Here is a 16,499-nt window from a genome sequence, read left to right on the forward strand (position 1 = left end):
AATCAATGATTTTTTTTTTTTTTTTTTTTGTTATTTCCAATGAATTACTTAACAAAACTAAAGCTAATATATAGCAGAATCGTAGAATTTCATATTTACACAATCAAATCCTCGTAATTAACTTAAAAATCGGACATCTGTCTCATATTGTAGTTAGTCGAAATTCCGCTAATATATATGTGGCATGCTATTTGAAAAAATCAACTCTTTTCAATTAGTCAACAACAATGCAAATGTCACCGGCATTTGGAATGTACCCGGCTAGTTAGACACACGTTTTTATCTTTTAAATTATCCTGACAATCTTTAAACTTATGTAAAATTTTAAACTTATAAACTAGCCCGGGATAACCAGGCTGGCAGGGCGCTGGACTCATGTTTGTGAGAGAATCCAGCCGGCCGAAGACTCCCCATGTAGTAAATGGTGACTGGTGTACGTTAAATCTGTCGGTTTACAAAGTCTTCCGTGTTCCCATAACAAATCTATACCTCTGGAGGTGATTGATCGTTCTTTTGTTCAGGTCAAAACTACGATCTGTGGATGAATGAATGGGTGTATGAATGGGTTCGCCCTATAAACGGGTGTGACGTATGAGTGTGGCAAAAGTTAAATTCTCGGTCATAGATGGTTCCACTGGAAGAAGAAACGCTTCCCCTTGTCTTAATGGCATGCGACAACCACAACAACTTATAAATATAATTAGTAAATTCAGTCTATATTGTACTATTTTAGTCGAAATGCATAGAGGGTTTTTTTAATGCACTTAAAATTATCGAGCTGATTAGAAAATTCTAAAAACTTGGACAATTAGGCTTGGCGCAGTGCAAAATGTTAGACACTTTAGCAGAGAGCCAAAATTTTTTAGTAGTTGAAGACATATATGTTCATCTTGAAGTATCCATTCTTTTTCTAAAGCTCAGATATATTTATTTTTCAGAAAACTTGTTTATTTTTTCCCTTTGTTAATTTTTTATTTGTTTAAGAACAATGAACAGTTAAATAAGTTTTTAATATCATTTTCAGTTATAGAGAAATATTTACTTTTGTTCACATTTGATTTAATTTCTTCTACATTTAATTTTTTTCCACGTCTTTACATAATCTATATTATAAAATATTTTAAGTTATTATCATTTTTCGACATTGGAGGACTACAGGCATCCTAATTTTCAAATGATTCGCAGCCATTTATGTTTATAGTAGCAAGAAGAAAATTTTTATTTTAAAAAATTATTATATTTTTATTTATTTTACTAGCTGAATACCCATTCTTCGAACGGAATGGAAAAAAATAAATTCTCAATAAATTAGTATTAACATAACGAAATTATGCACAAAACTGAAGGCAATACTTTTGGTATTTTTTTTTATATTATAATTGTTGTTGAACAGCAGACACAATTTTTTGGTTTACGACTAATAATCTTCAACTCCATAACCTTGTAATTTTGAACCCAATCCAGAAGACAAGAGAACTGGATCAAATATTCGGAGAAATTTGTCTTCGTGGAAGACTTTTTGATGCAACTAACCCGCATTTGAGTTACATGGAGAAGGAAACCTCGAAAATTTTCCATGGTTAGACTGACGGCAAGAGGACTCTAACCCATGATCCGTTTCCCACTGAGGATATTTTACGTCAGCAGCCGGGTGCGGAATTCACATCGGCAAGCCATTGCTGGGACTCGAATCTGAATCCCCTCATTGGGAAGCGAGTGATCTATCTCCTGAGCCACCACTGCTCTAATTATGCATAAATTAAGCTGATTAAATTGATTATATATTACGCTGATTCGACCAGCTCTTGCATAATGTATAGGTATTGTGGTAAAAAGATTTTTTACTTCCCTCCAAAACGGGCAAGAACCTCAATATCACCATCCTACGCATTTATGGTATCCAATATTATAACCTTTATTTATCGTTTTTTTTTTTTTTTTTTGTATATTACGGTGCTGCTATAAGATTTTCCATTATCTGAGAGGTTCAACTAACTAAAGAAAAGATTAACGATACATATATTATAATTTAAAAGGTAATATTCAAAATTTAACATTTTTCCATAGCTTAATAGATAGTTACAATTTTACTTCATTAGTTCCTGCATAATTTCCTCAAATTAAGTTTATAGATTCAAGCTTTAAAAACGTAAGAATCAGTATAAGAAACACGTGGTTTCAGATAAATTTTAAGATAGGAATTTGGTGACGTCATTCCCATTCGTTACGAAACTTTTGTTTTGATGGCGGGCACTTGGGGGTTGTCCCATTGGTCACAGAAATGCCAGAACTGCTACTCTCTTCTCGTTACCCAGTGGGCACCTGTGGCGAAGCCACGGCGGTGGAGCAACGTCTCCCACGTCACACAATCACAAACCCGCTTATAGGGCGTTATTCACACAATCACACCCGTTATTCACACAATCACACACAAAGAAAGGGCATAGAACACAAAGAGAAAGAAACATCCATGCCCTGAGCTGGATTTGAACCCGCGACCAGCGGCTCTGCAGTTAGGCACGCTAACCACTCGGCCACCAGGTCGGCTCGTTATGATGTTGTAGTTGTTGTAGTTTCATTTACGTCGCACTAGAGCTGCACAATGGGCTATTGGGAACGGTCTGGGAAGCATCCCTGAGGATGATCCGAAGACATGCCATCACAATTTTGATCCTCTGCAGAGGGGTGGCTCGTTATGAAGCTAGTAATGTTGATTTTACTTCTGATAACCATTTATAGAAAATCTTAGATAAATAATTCCTAAGAACCTGTGGTAAAACTAATTTTTGAAACCTAGAAAATTCCTTATAATAAAAAAATATTCATCAAATCCCATGCGAAACTCATTCTTTTGGATGTAGCCCGTAAACCTAAGGTCAGAGATAGTTTTAAAGTAGACACTTAAGTTTGCCCTGTCTTCGACCGCATTTATAACAAATTTGGTACGGATCGGTTCAGAATTGTGAATTTGTATAAGGTACATACTTATATACATACTCTCATATATTTAAACACTCTGTTTCATTTATATAGATTACTATTTATGAAGTAAGAACTATTAGAAATACATTTGAATCATTAAATAGATAGTATCTGAATTAGCTCATTAATATCGACTATTATTGCTTCACAGTTTCTAATGACAGAAAAACATATCAAAAGTAAAGTTTATTTCAGTAAAATAATGAATAAATATGAAAATTATTTCTTTTTAGATTAAGTTATGTTTAAATTAACGACTTTTAAAATTGTACCCAAAATATTTTAGATTCTCTTAAAAATTTCAGAGTTATAAAAAAATTCTCAAAAATTGAAAATAACATTAAGGGGTCCGAACTCGCGATTACTCTCCTGCTATTGAACCCGTATTTTCCAAATAGCAGATACCATTTATATTTTGAGAGTCAAAAATAAAGTATATTAGTTCAAATAAAGTACATTTTACACTTCATTTTATAACTTAAAATATCGTCAGCATGAAAACATCAGCATTTCTAAGGTTAGGCTTTCGAATCATTAAGATTGCATCTTAATTATTGAAATTCGACCGTTAAATCAAAAGTTAATCATATTATAAAGTCTAAAAATAATTGGCTAGCAAAAGTATGAATAAAATAAAATAAACACATAAAGAGATAAACTATAAAATAAAAGCAGACGATAAAATTAGAAGATTTTTTTAGAACAACAGAGAGTTGTTGATTTTTTTATAGATTAGTTTTTGTTATGGAATTTGTGATTTCCTATAACTTGTTATGGGTTTATTTAGTTTGGTTTAATATTTAATCTATCCCGTAACGGGAGAGTTTTTATATATCCCGTTACGGGCACTTTTTCTAATTTGTTTTATAAGATTTAACTACATTTGTTACTGTATTTGTTGTAGTGCGAAATAAATGATTTTTTAATAAAACAAAGAACTGTTTCTTAATATAGCTTGATACGTTACAATGTGTTTGATTTTATGTTTTGTGCACTGCAAATAACTATAAAATATGTTACGAAAGTTTGGTGAGTATATTGTATCTAGTATTTTCAATTTAACATGCGCCCTCAATTGATTCTCAAACTAAATAACCTTACCAGTGTGTTCTTTTCATACATTTTTTAATGAACTCGCAATAAAATATCGTTCGCAGAGAAATCCGAAATTCAACTTTCATATCCAATCCTCCACAACAACAATAAAACTTTCCAATTGAAAAGTACGAAAATAGCTGAATTTTGTTTTGTATGACGTCATATAAAGAAAAAGGGGGTAAAGAAGAAGATATGCCGATAATGCCGTGTAGTCGAATCAGAGAATTCCGTTAGGGCTACTAAATTTCTAAGGACATTGATTTTCGATGCCTCTGGATATCTGACAGAATTTCTTCTTTTACGACGTCTGATTGATATCTTCCGTAAGCTGAGATTGCAATATGCGTTAGAAGGATCTCACGTTCAATACCCCCCATCATAAATCAATCCCGTCGCTATATGTTTGCTTAGAATCCTCCTCATCTCAATATTAAAGTTTGGCTGCGAAAATATTTTAGTCTTTTGAAGGAATGGAAGGAATTATAGTAATGCTTGTCCACATTAGCTCGTCCGAGGTAGCGTTTGACTCATTTCCAGAATGTTTGTAAATCGTTTTATAAAGGGTTTATGAAATATTAAATAAATAATTCCAAGAAACTAAAGCAGTAAGATATAACCTGATTAAAAACCTCATTCGCTTCAAAAATATATAAATCGAAAATAACAGTTGACATGTTTCAAGCGCTCAAAAATAGGGGCCTATTTTCAAGACGTGCCTAACGTGATTGTGAAGGACAAAAGTGATTTAAAAAATAAAACGTGAATGAAGAAAAAATAAAGGTGAGAAACAAAACAACGAAAACCACAGTAACCGAGAGAGAAAAAAGGCTGAAAACAGTACAAGAAGAACCATAGTGGGCGAGAGGGACAAGTGAAGATAAAATGCATTTCCACGCGCTATTGAGAGGTGGTGAAGAACTAATGTCGTTACAATGTCGAGCTAATGTCGAAAAATGAGGAACTAATTTCGTTTCATAAATTTATGATATCATAGAATTATGTTTATTCATCGCAGAAAAACGGACATTTCTGTATTTTAAGGAGAGAATTAAAACGTTTATGGTACATTTCTTAAAATATATGCTCCGGAAATTTTTCAAAAACAGATGTTATTTTTAAAACGTACCTGCGCAAATTTGCGTGTTGTGTGTGGAAAATGCCAATCAATGTATTTTTTTTTTCATTTGTCATTTTAAACATCAATATCATTATATTTGAACAATCTGTATTATTTACTGTATTTAGTTTAAAATATTATTTTTCCTTCGGCTTAATTAAATAATTTATTTTTAGTAACCTTATTCCAATGAGAAAAATTGTATTGCGTTTAAAGCTTAAAGGGATTAAAATAGTAAACTTGAACATTATTTTCTAATTAAATCTTATCCCAAAATAGGAATCTGGATTGACTTTCGGCTTTGCAAACGTGTAAAATTGCACATTCTTAATTAGAAACGTGACTTTTATTTCAATTATAAAGTCTATCGAATTAAAATTATTTCAGGATTCTATTTAAAGAACTAAAATTCCTAATTAAGCATTCCTTACCTCAACATTTATTTCAAAATTGAATAGTCAATTGTGGATTCCATGCATTTCGGTTTTTTTTCTTCCCAAAAAACATGGAATTTAAATTCATATGCAAGCCTCGTGCAACTCAGTTGCCAGGTCACCATTCGCGACCAATAAATTTTGAGAAGAAACTATATGCTTCGGTTTCTAATAACGAATTAACATTGTTTAATTTTTTATATTTTAATATTTATATTTAAAAAAAATGGTAAAATAAAATGATCCACTGGATTAAAGCCCACAAGGGATATGAGGGCAATGAGGAAGCTGATACACAGGGCAAATTAGCTTGTTAAAAATCAACAATAGATCTATATGACATGCCAGCAAAACAGACGACAAGAACAGAACTTATGAAGAATAACCTTACATGGCAGCAAAGATGGGATAGTGATGATACAAATTGCCGACACACTTACCAATATATCCCAAAAGTCAGCAATCGAAAAGTCTACTCTAACTTCTATATCAATCAATTTCTAACTAACCATGGAACTTTATCCCGAACAATTATGATCAGTCAAAATTGTTCGGGAAAGACCCAAACTGTAAAGTTTGTAAAATTTATGAAGATATCGAACACATACTTACTGTCTGTCTAGTTTATGATGATTTAAGAATTAAATTTTTCCCGAGAAATTTCAACTTTGATACCATTAAAAGAAGCTGGAACCAAAAGAAACTAAGCAAAGGAATTGAAGAGATTTTTCAAAGACTTTTTGAAAACAGAATTCAGGATCTGGCCAAAACCGATCCTTCAACAGTATTCCCAGGATCCCCCGAAATGGAGGCGGGACAGGGTAAAGCCGAACTAACTATTAAAAAAATTGATCAGAGTATTTAGATCGAATGGTATTTTTTTCTTGCTCCATGTTCTTAACAATCATCTGAGAAAAAATCCCATTTTTTCCTATAAAAATCATGTAGAAATCCATAAAAAATAACTGCGCAATTGCAATCGAAAACCTCGAATTTTTGGTTGAATCAGTGCAAAATCAAACAAGCGTGGACGGAAATCGGTAGGTGATTACTCATAAGGCACTATTCGAGATTCTAAGTCGTTACGGAAAGATCGCGATTTTAAATATATACTTAGAAATCTATGGGTAGTATTTCCGAAAAAGTTGTTAGAGAGTCGTAAGTTCACGACGAAATCGGCGCAAATCGAAAGCATCAATAAGCTGTTATTCAATTGACGATTTAAAATTCATCCGCGCAATAATACCCGAATAAATGTGCCGGGATTTCAAAAAACCATGTAAAAATCTATAAAAATAATTCTGTAAAACCACAAGGATTTTTGATGAGACCGGTGTAAAATTAACAGAATGTGGCACAAAAAAACGATAGATGCTGGACTCGAGATTCATGAGTCGCGATAGTTTCGTATTAAAATAAAAATCTAAATTTTAAAAAATTTGTAGAAATACATGGCTAGAACCACCGAATAAGTTATTTGGAAGGCAATGTGAATTCATGACGAAGTCGGCACAACTTGACTACTATTTTCCTTCCATTGCTAATGCTTTAAACGCTAAAAACTGAAGAAAAAAAAACTGATAAAACAAAAAACTGATTTCAAAAAACTTATAAAACAGTATTTATTTTTGAAAAACTAAATTTTTAATATGTAGCGTACCGTACAAAGATGCAAATATATAAAAATCTCAATTTTGAATTTTTTGACGATTACGTTGATTTTTCAATTGCACTGCAGTACAGGGTTTTATGATGAAATCAACGCAAAATCAAACCTGTTAAAAAGGTAATCACTTAAATACACGATTCGAAATTTCAGAGACTCATTCATTTTGCATTAAAAAAATTACATTAAATGAAACAATTTTTAGATATTTTATTGAAAGTATTGTTTCTTGAATTTTTGTTAAATTTCTTTTGTTCCTATTGTGTAAAATTTAAACAATAACAATTCAAACTATGTTAATAGAAGCAAATTAACAAAGATTGTTCTTTTTATTTAAAGAGATTATTGGCCTGTTTTTGTAAGGTTTGATTCCTCTTTGGCAAATTAATCCAGAGAGGAAATAAACGGGGTGAGAAAAAGTACCTTAAATGGGGAAACAACGGTACATTGGATCATTAACAGGGTTTTTATTTGTACTGAAAACTATGCTCTATGAAAAGCAATTTAATATAATTATTACAAAAAATTATTCGAGATATTGGCTGTCACGCTTGTTTCAAAATCATTCATACATCAAAATTAAGTAGTACCAGCACCTTTAGTCTAGTACTTTTTACCGTAACTGATATGGAACTTTTTTACAGTGTAGGTAAAAAATAAAAATTCATAACATTTCGTAAAAAAAAAAGCAAACACTAAGTGCTCAAATCAAAAAATGAAGTTACTAGATGTATTATTTTTTCTAGACCTTACATTAAAAACATTTTAAATTAATTGTTTACGAATATTGTTTGGAAAAAAGGACATTATTAATTATTGCAATATGAAGTTGGTTTTTAACTAATCTCTATATAAAGTTTGATGTTTTTTTTATTAAATTTATCACATGGTTCTTGATCCGCTGAAACGCAACAGTTCAGATTTTAACTATCAAAAATTAAAAAAGGATCATTTTCAAGTATTTTTAAGATTCACAGTCTCGTTTTTTGAAATTAATTTTACACAAAACTACAAGTCTAAAATAACACCAAAAGCACTAAAAATAAAAAAAATTGGCAGAAATTCAGAGCATTTAAATCTAAAACCAGTAAAAAAATCACCTCATGACAAATTTCATTTTCCAATTAAAGGAAATGATTAAGGAATTTCAACCACTAGACCATCACAAAGACCTTTCTCCTTCTGGAGCTGGAATCCTCTTCGCTAACCACGTAATTTGATCTTATAATTAACTTTCTTTTACTGGCAGTGTTTGTGGGGAAATAATTGAAGGGGAGGCGGCTTATTCTAGAAAAATATCGGCAGTTAATACAAAAGATAATTTGTCCGCCGCCGCCTTTCCACTTGGGGTGGCTCAACCATTGTGGAACGTTTTGTCGAGCTTGAGTGGAGTTCAAGAGGCAATCTCCTATAGGCTGATTATATGAAGGAAAAAAATTCCAAGTGCAAATATTAAAAGATTTTTTTTTTTTAAGTAGAGAAAGAGTGTTGAATTTTAAAGACAGAAAATGAATGGGTTACATATTTCTTAAATTATTAGTTAACCTGTAAGTTGTAAATCATAAATATAAATTTCTATTTTTTATCTCTTTTAAAATATCTAAGTTATGGAATTTTTAGACCATTCGTTTTAGAAATAGCTTTAAACAAAACTGTTACTTCTATTTCATAACGAAATAGATTTCATTATTACTTGTTATGTAAGTAAACAAAATTGTTATCTATCATATATATGTGTTTAAGTGTTGCATACATTTATTGATAGAATTTGATCTTACGAAATAAACTAAATTTTTCTGTTTGCATAATTTTATTATTCATTTATGCTTTCCAACTTCTACTTAAAAACTATTTTAGGCAGTAAGCTTTTTTTACTTAAAAACTATTCTACTGAAAACTATTCGGAAAAACAATTCGCTGGAGGCATTTACCACATTTTTTGTCAGTGCGACTTTGGCTATATCGGACAAACTAGACTCGCTTTAAAATTAAGACTTAATGAATGCGATAGATATTCCCCTTTAGCAAGAATTTGAGAAATCATCAATTGCTGCACATTATTGCAATCTTCGGAGTAAATTAAATTTCGACCATGCCAAAATTATCCCCCAGTAACATCAGCTCATCTTAATGCCCTACAATCTTGCTTTATTAATATGAATACTGATTCCCTTGTTAATGACATTAGTACTTCACAACCTTTCCATACAGCGTGGAAATGCATTTTACCCTGATATGCCCCTCTCGGCCACTGTGGTTTTTCCAGGTCTGTTTTTCATCCTTTTTTTTCCTCTGGACTACTGTGGTTTCCCTATTTTTGCTTCTCACCTTTATTTTTCTATTTTTCATTGGCAACTTTACGATTTATATCTGGAATCACTTTCATTTCTTCTCATTCACATCTAGCGAGTATTGAAAATGAGCGCCTGTCTTTGAGAGCGTGAAACATGTAGACAGTTATTTCTAATTTGTGTATTTTTATAGCGAAGGAAGTTATTAATTAAATGTTCTCTTTAAAATGGCGTCGTCATCCTTAAAATATGCATTTTCAGAACTTAATTTTAAATTAAGGAAGTAAAAAGTATTATTAACAATTTTTTCTTTATTTAAGAGAAGAGCACATTTCTTTCGTTAGCAGAGATTGTTGAAAAATGTTTCTGTGATAAAAAATTTGTAAAGATTTAATCTCCTTTTTGTTAAGAAGAGACTTTTGAAGCTTATAGAGAAACAAAATAAATACGTTTACTTAGTGAAAAATTCGTTTTTATTTGAGATTTCAATTTAATTTTTACCTACATTCTTCTAATGACAAATTTAAAATCGCATAAATTGTTTTACGGCATGAATGGCAATTGAAATTTGAATATTCGAATGTTCTTCTTTTGTAATTGTAATCTATCCGTATTTCAGAACAAAACATTTGTCTTCAGTATTATTTGAGAAAAGATATAAAAGTTGAGGAAAATAATTTCAAATACTCACAGTAGGGGAGAGTGGGGTCAATTGTAACAGGGTAGGATTGTAACAGAGCAAAAATTTCGAGTGTCGGGTTCTAGATTTGGTTCCTAGGTGGTGCACAAGGTGTATTTAACAAATCTACATGTACACCCCTGATGGCAACCATTTTTATGTACTTTTGAAAGAGTTACATCACAAAAGATATTTTCACGTCACGCAAGTACTTTTTTTGGTATTAGAATATTTTATTGAAACAAAGTAATTTTGTTTATACAAATAAAAATTAGTAACCGAATATGTAAGTGGACACCTTAATTAACATTTCAATAAAAAAAAGATTAGTTTTGCTAATTAACTAGCATTGTTTTTAACAAATGAAGCTGAAATCGCGTCTTGGGGACAATTGTAACAATAAGTAAAGGGACGATTGTAACAGCTGAAAATAAATAATCTTATGTTTACAAACCATTACTTAACTCTTTAAGAACCACCAATAGTTTCCTATAGCATTTATATTATGTTGCATGTGCATTATTTTATTTGTCACCTTTCACAGCATAAATTAAAATTTTTAACCCCTTAAAGTTAAAAGTTTAACCCTTTAGGTCAGTGCTCATTATTATTTTTACTCCTAAAATATCACTACTATTTTGATCAATAAAAAAATATATCACAACTATGATAATATGTATAATTAACTATGTTTTAGTTGAATTTATGAACTGTTACAATTGACCCCGTAAGTGGGGACAATTGTAACAAGTGCACGACTGTCAAAAATTGTTAATAACTAATATAATAATATTTAAAATCAGGTATTTAATTTTTTTTCTAGTAGAGGATAGTCTACTTTACTCATCTGTCAATTAATACTAATAATATATTGGATTTTTTGTTAGTTAAAAATAGTTAAGTAAAAAATGTTACAATTGACACCACTCTCCCCTACTTAAATACCCATGATTTTTTCTCCACGTTAGTGTAAACAATCAAACCTAAAAATTATTTTATAATATTTTCCTCATAAAATATTCTTCTAGTAAAAGCGAATGGTATCGCTGAAAATCTCACTAAGTTACCAAGTAAAGCTTACAAGTGGTAGTGTAAAAAAAATCATTCAAATGCCTGTTATGTTTTTGTGAGAGAAAAAAGTTACAAACTTTTAATAGTGCAAACACTCTTTGTATACTGATTTAACTTTTTTTTTACCAAATCGGTAACAGTTACTTGAACTATTTAAACACATCTCATTTTACCAATTATTGACTTACTCACTTTTGTCAGAATACTAACGATTTGTAGGTATAGTTTATGATCAGTTCTCAAAAAGTGGGAGCATAAGATATATCTAAACTTTAATCACTGACAACAATTAAGTTTAAATTTAATTCACAGAAAAAAAAGCACGAGAAAATTTATGATTCCGTCAAGGCCTGAATTTAAAAAAATTATTGTGAAAGTTTTTGGCAAATACCTTACAAAGATATTTGTTTAAAAAAACGCTTAAATTTGGGACATCCATGATGCTCGCTAAGCTAAAGCAAAATCAAAAATACTTCTTTATGAATATGTTTACAAATGAAAATAAGAATATAAAGTTTAAATAGAATGATTACCTGATGAAATCATAAGCAAAAGGTATTAGTTGATAAATTATATTATTGGGAGGAAAATTTTTAGAAAAAACAATTTAGTGTTTTGATCCGTGCCAAAAAAAACTTACCAAATCGTGATATTACCTTAACAAAAACATAGATTAAAATACGTACTATAAACTTATTTATTCATAATTAAAAAAAAATTTAAGTATTTCTTTTTTTAATATATTTTATAAAATATTTCTACTACCACTTTCTTACACTTGAAGTCCAAAAAATGTACGCCGATGGTTTTACTCAAAAATTTGCTATTTAAGATAATCAAATTAGTCCTAAAATTAGATTTAAAAAAAAGTTAGTGTAGCGTTAATTTTATTTATATAATAAAAGTATACTTCATGAGCAATAAATGTTTAATGTATATAACATAAATAACAACTGAATTTATAATTAGTAGCTGTCAACTTCATTGATTCCACCTTTAGAATGGTACAAAATTGTTTTGAATGTTGCAATCAAGTTAACAGGAGTTAATGAACAGTAACGCTCAGGGTCACTGCTCCTATTTATATATTAAGAGTATTTCAGACATTCAGACAGACAACATGGCTATTAAATTAAACGCGATCACTTATTGCTGTCGAAAATTCCCTTCTCCATTATCAGTGATTTTTAATCGAAAAATATTCTAATGTTCCGATCTCATCCATTAAGTCCTTCGTTTTAACAGAAAATAATAACCGATATTTATTTTCCAAACATCAGGAAGTGCTTAATTTGACAGACTCACTGAATGGATATTAGAAGCTTGCCGTTCCTATTGTTTCGTAAAGATCGCTCTATACTATTAAATGGAATTGAGAGATATGGAGGGGTTCCAACCCTTCCATTCTTCCCCATCATTCTCTATTAGTCTCCATGGAGATGTGACGTCACGGCCAATGAACAACATGGGTAATTTCCAGGTTTAATCTTGATAGAAAGCGTGTTGTTTTCTATGTGCCTTGAATTCTTTGGGAAACATTTAAATTCAAATATTAAGCATTCTGTAATAAGATTTTATACTTTTTCTTTTAAAAATAAGATGAAATGATGATTTTTTTTGCATTTTTACTATCCAACTAAAATTAAACGTATTTTTTTAATTTATTATAATAATGAAGGAGAGAATAATATTTGTTTCTTGCATCATAGCAATTACATGAAATTCAAATATAATTGATATCAATAATAATTTTTTTAAGTGTAAAATATTTGAAACTCTCTCTTTTCTTTAATATAAAAATGTAAAGAATTCCCACAACAGCCCGTTGTGAGCCAGGTATGGTCCTGCAGTATAAGGCTGCACAATTTCATGATCAACGGTATGATTGATTGTGGCAATGTTGTTAGCATACGAGTAAGCCTTTCTAAAAACTAAGACAAATTGATACTCATCGATCTGGCAACTTTCCAAGTATTTTACGATAAATTTATATTGTTAACTTTACAATGAGTTTAAGTATTATTTTTAAAATTGTTATAATTACAACTTTGCAGCCAAACTTTCAATCTTTGATTTTACATAGATGTCAATTATCTTACTAATAGTTAAATAATTTACATTTAAAGTAATGATTTACGTTTAATTTTTTAATGAATTATAATAATTAAGAAGTTTATAAACAACAAGCAGGAGAAAAAATATTAAAAATGAATAAATTTATTATAAGTTAACAATTTTTCAAGCGTAAAATAATAACTAAAATTCTAACTCTAAAATTTTCTTCTCTCTGTATACCGCAATACTTTATTTCTATGTATTACAGAAAAGACGTATTTTTTTTAACAATTTCATGATACATTTTGCGCAATTTTAACTTCACAATTATTTAAAAACTTCGAACAGGAATCTTTCAGACATTACTCTCTTAAAAATAATTCTTATTTCAAATTATTTAACTTTTTATTCTTCGGAGGATGAAATGGAATGTTTTGTAAAAACATATTAGTCCTCATTAAATTATAATGCTTATGCACTAAACCATACTGCTCTTAATACTGGTAGATTAAGCCGAACCATCATATTAGTATGCTAAACTGTTTGATCATTGATCATTGACCATTGATCTTTGTAATATTGGTCTAAAACTTAGTTTGAGTCCTACTTAGTTTATTATGAGGCTCTAGTATAACCTAATAGTGCTCTTACAAGTTCTATTGGAACCTGATATTTCTAGAGCTAACTGTGAACGAATTATTAAGCTATACTGACTATTTAGGCTATGCATCTAAGCCTACAGAATAAATGACATCAAAGATTATTTATTATCAAAATTAATTACAAAAAATTAAAGTGAAGAAGAATTATTATTTTGAACATCACTTATTTGAAATACACATTAAATAAAGTTTAAATTAAATGTGTTTTTTCAGACAAAGTAGCATCCTCCACATATTTTATGATGTAAATTGGGGTATGAATTCAACTTATATTGCATAAATATATTTGTCACAATGAAATGCTAATACATCAACATCTTCAACAAATAATAATTCCAACAACAACAAACCTTTTTCTTGATAGTAAGTAACGGTAGAATTTTATCACTTAGAATACCGATACTTTTTACCGTAAAATCCAATTTTATCGGAACATGTTAATGAACAAAAAATCTAATGTGCCGTACTTTTTACTGCAATAATTACCGTAAAATCACTGAATCACTCTAATTAAATGAATATTTCTGTAAAAATCGCGGTATAATACTTTGGATTTTTCTTTAAAATGGATTTTACAGATGAGGCACTGAAAGTGCCAGTTATTTATACCGTAATTTCAACCGGAATTTTTCACAATGTATCGACTTAAGATACACGAGGCCTGAGTTAGTATCTTTGTCGATAAACGCCAAATAACACAAGGTGATGTTTTATCCATTATATAATTAACTGTGAACTCAATTATATAAAACTCAACGAAATAATATTTTTTCGTGTAACTTTATTGATTTTTGATAAATTAATTTGGTCCTTTAAAAATAGTTGGTTACGACAATATCATTTGCAATCATAATGTAAAACTTCCTTTGATTAAAAAATCCTCTTGAACATGGGTGTTGCTTTTTAGCACTTGAAATAAGCTCACTTTTTTTCCACTTTATACTTTTTTAAACAAATAAAATTTTTAGAATATCAAGCATATTTTTCTTCATTAGTTTCTTGAGATTATTTATTTACCGATATATTTCACTTCATTACTCTAGAAACCTTTGAAAAACATTTTAGGTGACACTTGACATTTTAATTGTATTTCAGAGGGTGTGCCAATTTTTTTTTTTTTTTTTGCCAAAATTCCAATTGAAAATAAATTACATGTTTACAGTTTTGTGAAAATTGTTAAGTAAGCATAAAAAAGTGCTTAAATAATTGAAATAGTAACATATCCTAATACCAAGCCAACATACATAACATATGAAGTAGCTACATAAGAGGGAAAAATAACCGTACCAATTTTTCACACCACATGAATTTTTCAAATCGAATCCACTTTCTAACTCAAAGGAATCTTTCAAATCAAATCAAGTCAATTTTTCTAAAGATCAAATAAAGTTATTTATGTTATACGTTAAATATGGATCTTTAAGTAAAAATCTAACCTGCAGAATACCAAATAAACAAATGACTTGGTCTTTAAATGCACGATTCTTTTTTGATGATGATGATCATGTAATTCTGGTTGAAAAATGCCCCCATAAAATGCTAGTCGACTGTCAGTTTTGAAAAGTATCATTTCGTCTCTGGGTATTCGACCATAAATAAAAATATTACCAGGCTATTTTGAAAAAATTTTGTACATAGCGAGCACTTTAAACAAAATGTTTTTACTATCTTTTGGCGATGTGGGAGAAGCAATCCACGTGAAAAGTTATAATATAAACAGAGAAATACATTTTGCTTGGCGAAAATATTTTCTGCGTTGGCACACCAAACAGTTGCAAACATTATGCACCATAACAGAATTTGCACGAAACTTGAGTGCCCTATATTTAAAGTTAACATTCCAGTCACTGAGACTTAACAGTGTGGAACCTATCATCTTTTCAGGTGGAGATCGACTGACTGTCAGTTATTCTCAAAGCCACGAAATAGCACTTCAATCAAATAGTTCTATTACAGAATTATTTTAAGCTTTACACTTAAGAGTTCAAAATTATCATGTAAGTTTGTTAAATTAATTATATATTTTTAAGCTGATTAAATTTATTATATATATATTTATCTTATAACCGACGTTGAACAGCAGACCCGAATCTGAGTTTACGACTATCAATGTTCAACTCCATAGCCTTGTAATTTTGAAGCCAACTCAGAAAACAATGGAACTAATTGATCAAGTATTGCGACAAACTAGCCTTGGTGAAGGACTTTTAAGGGAACTAACCCGCCTTTGAGTTACATGGAAAGAAAAAACCACAAAAACCTCTCACGGTTAACCCGACCGGAGGAGGACTCTAACCCATGACTGTAACGGAACTCTAGCATCAGCACTGTAACCAGAGCAAGCCAGGCGCAGAATTCATTTAGACCAGCCATTGCTGGGACTCGCACATGAGTCCCTACATTAGGAAGCGAGGGCTCTATCTCCTGAGCCATCTCTAATTATG

At 30.3% G+C, this 16,499-nt stretch overlaps 1 protein-coding gene across 2 annotated transcripts in view; it reads left to right on the forward strand.

The window, feature by feature from the left end:
• Positions 1 to 16,499, forward strand: part of Elk (Eag-like K[+] channel) — a 257,112-nt gene that overhangs the window by 164,402 nt on the left and 76,211 nt on the right. The gene's annotated exons all lie outside the window — the stretch shown is intronic.

This window comes from Parasteatoda tepidariorum, chromosome 7 (genome assembly GCF_982258835.1).
Source record: "Parasteatoda tepidariorum strain Cologne lab strain chromosome 7, Ptep-v5.0, whole genome shotgun sequence".
NCBI classification, from domain to species: domain Eukaryota; kingdom Metazoa; phylum Arthropoda; class Arachnida; order Araneae; family Theridiidae; genus Parasteatoda; species Parasteatoda tepidariorum.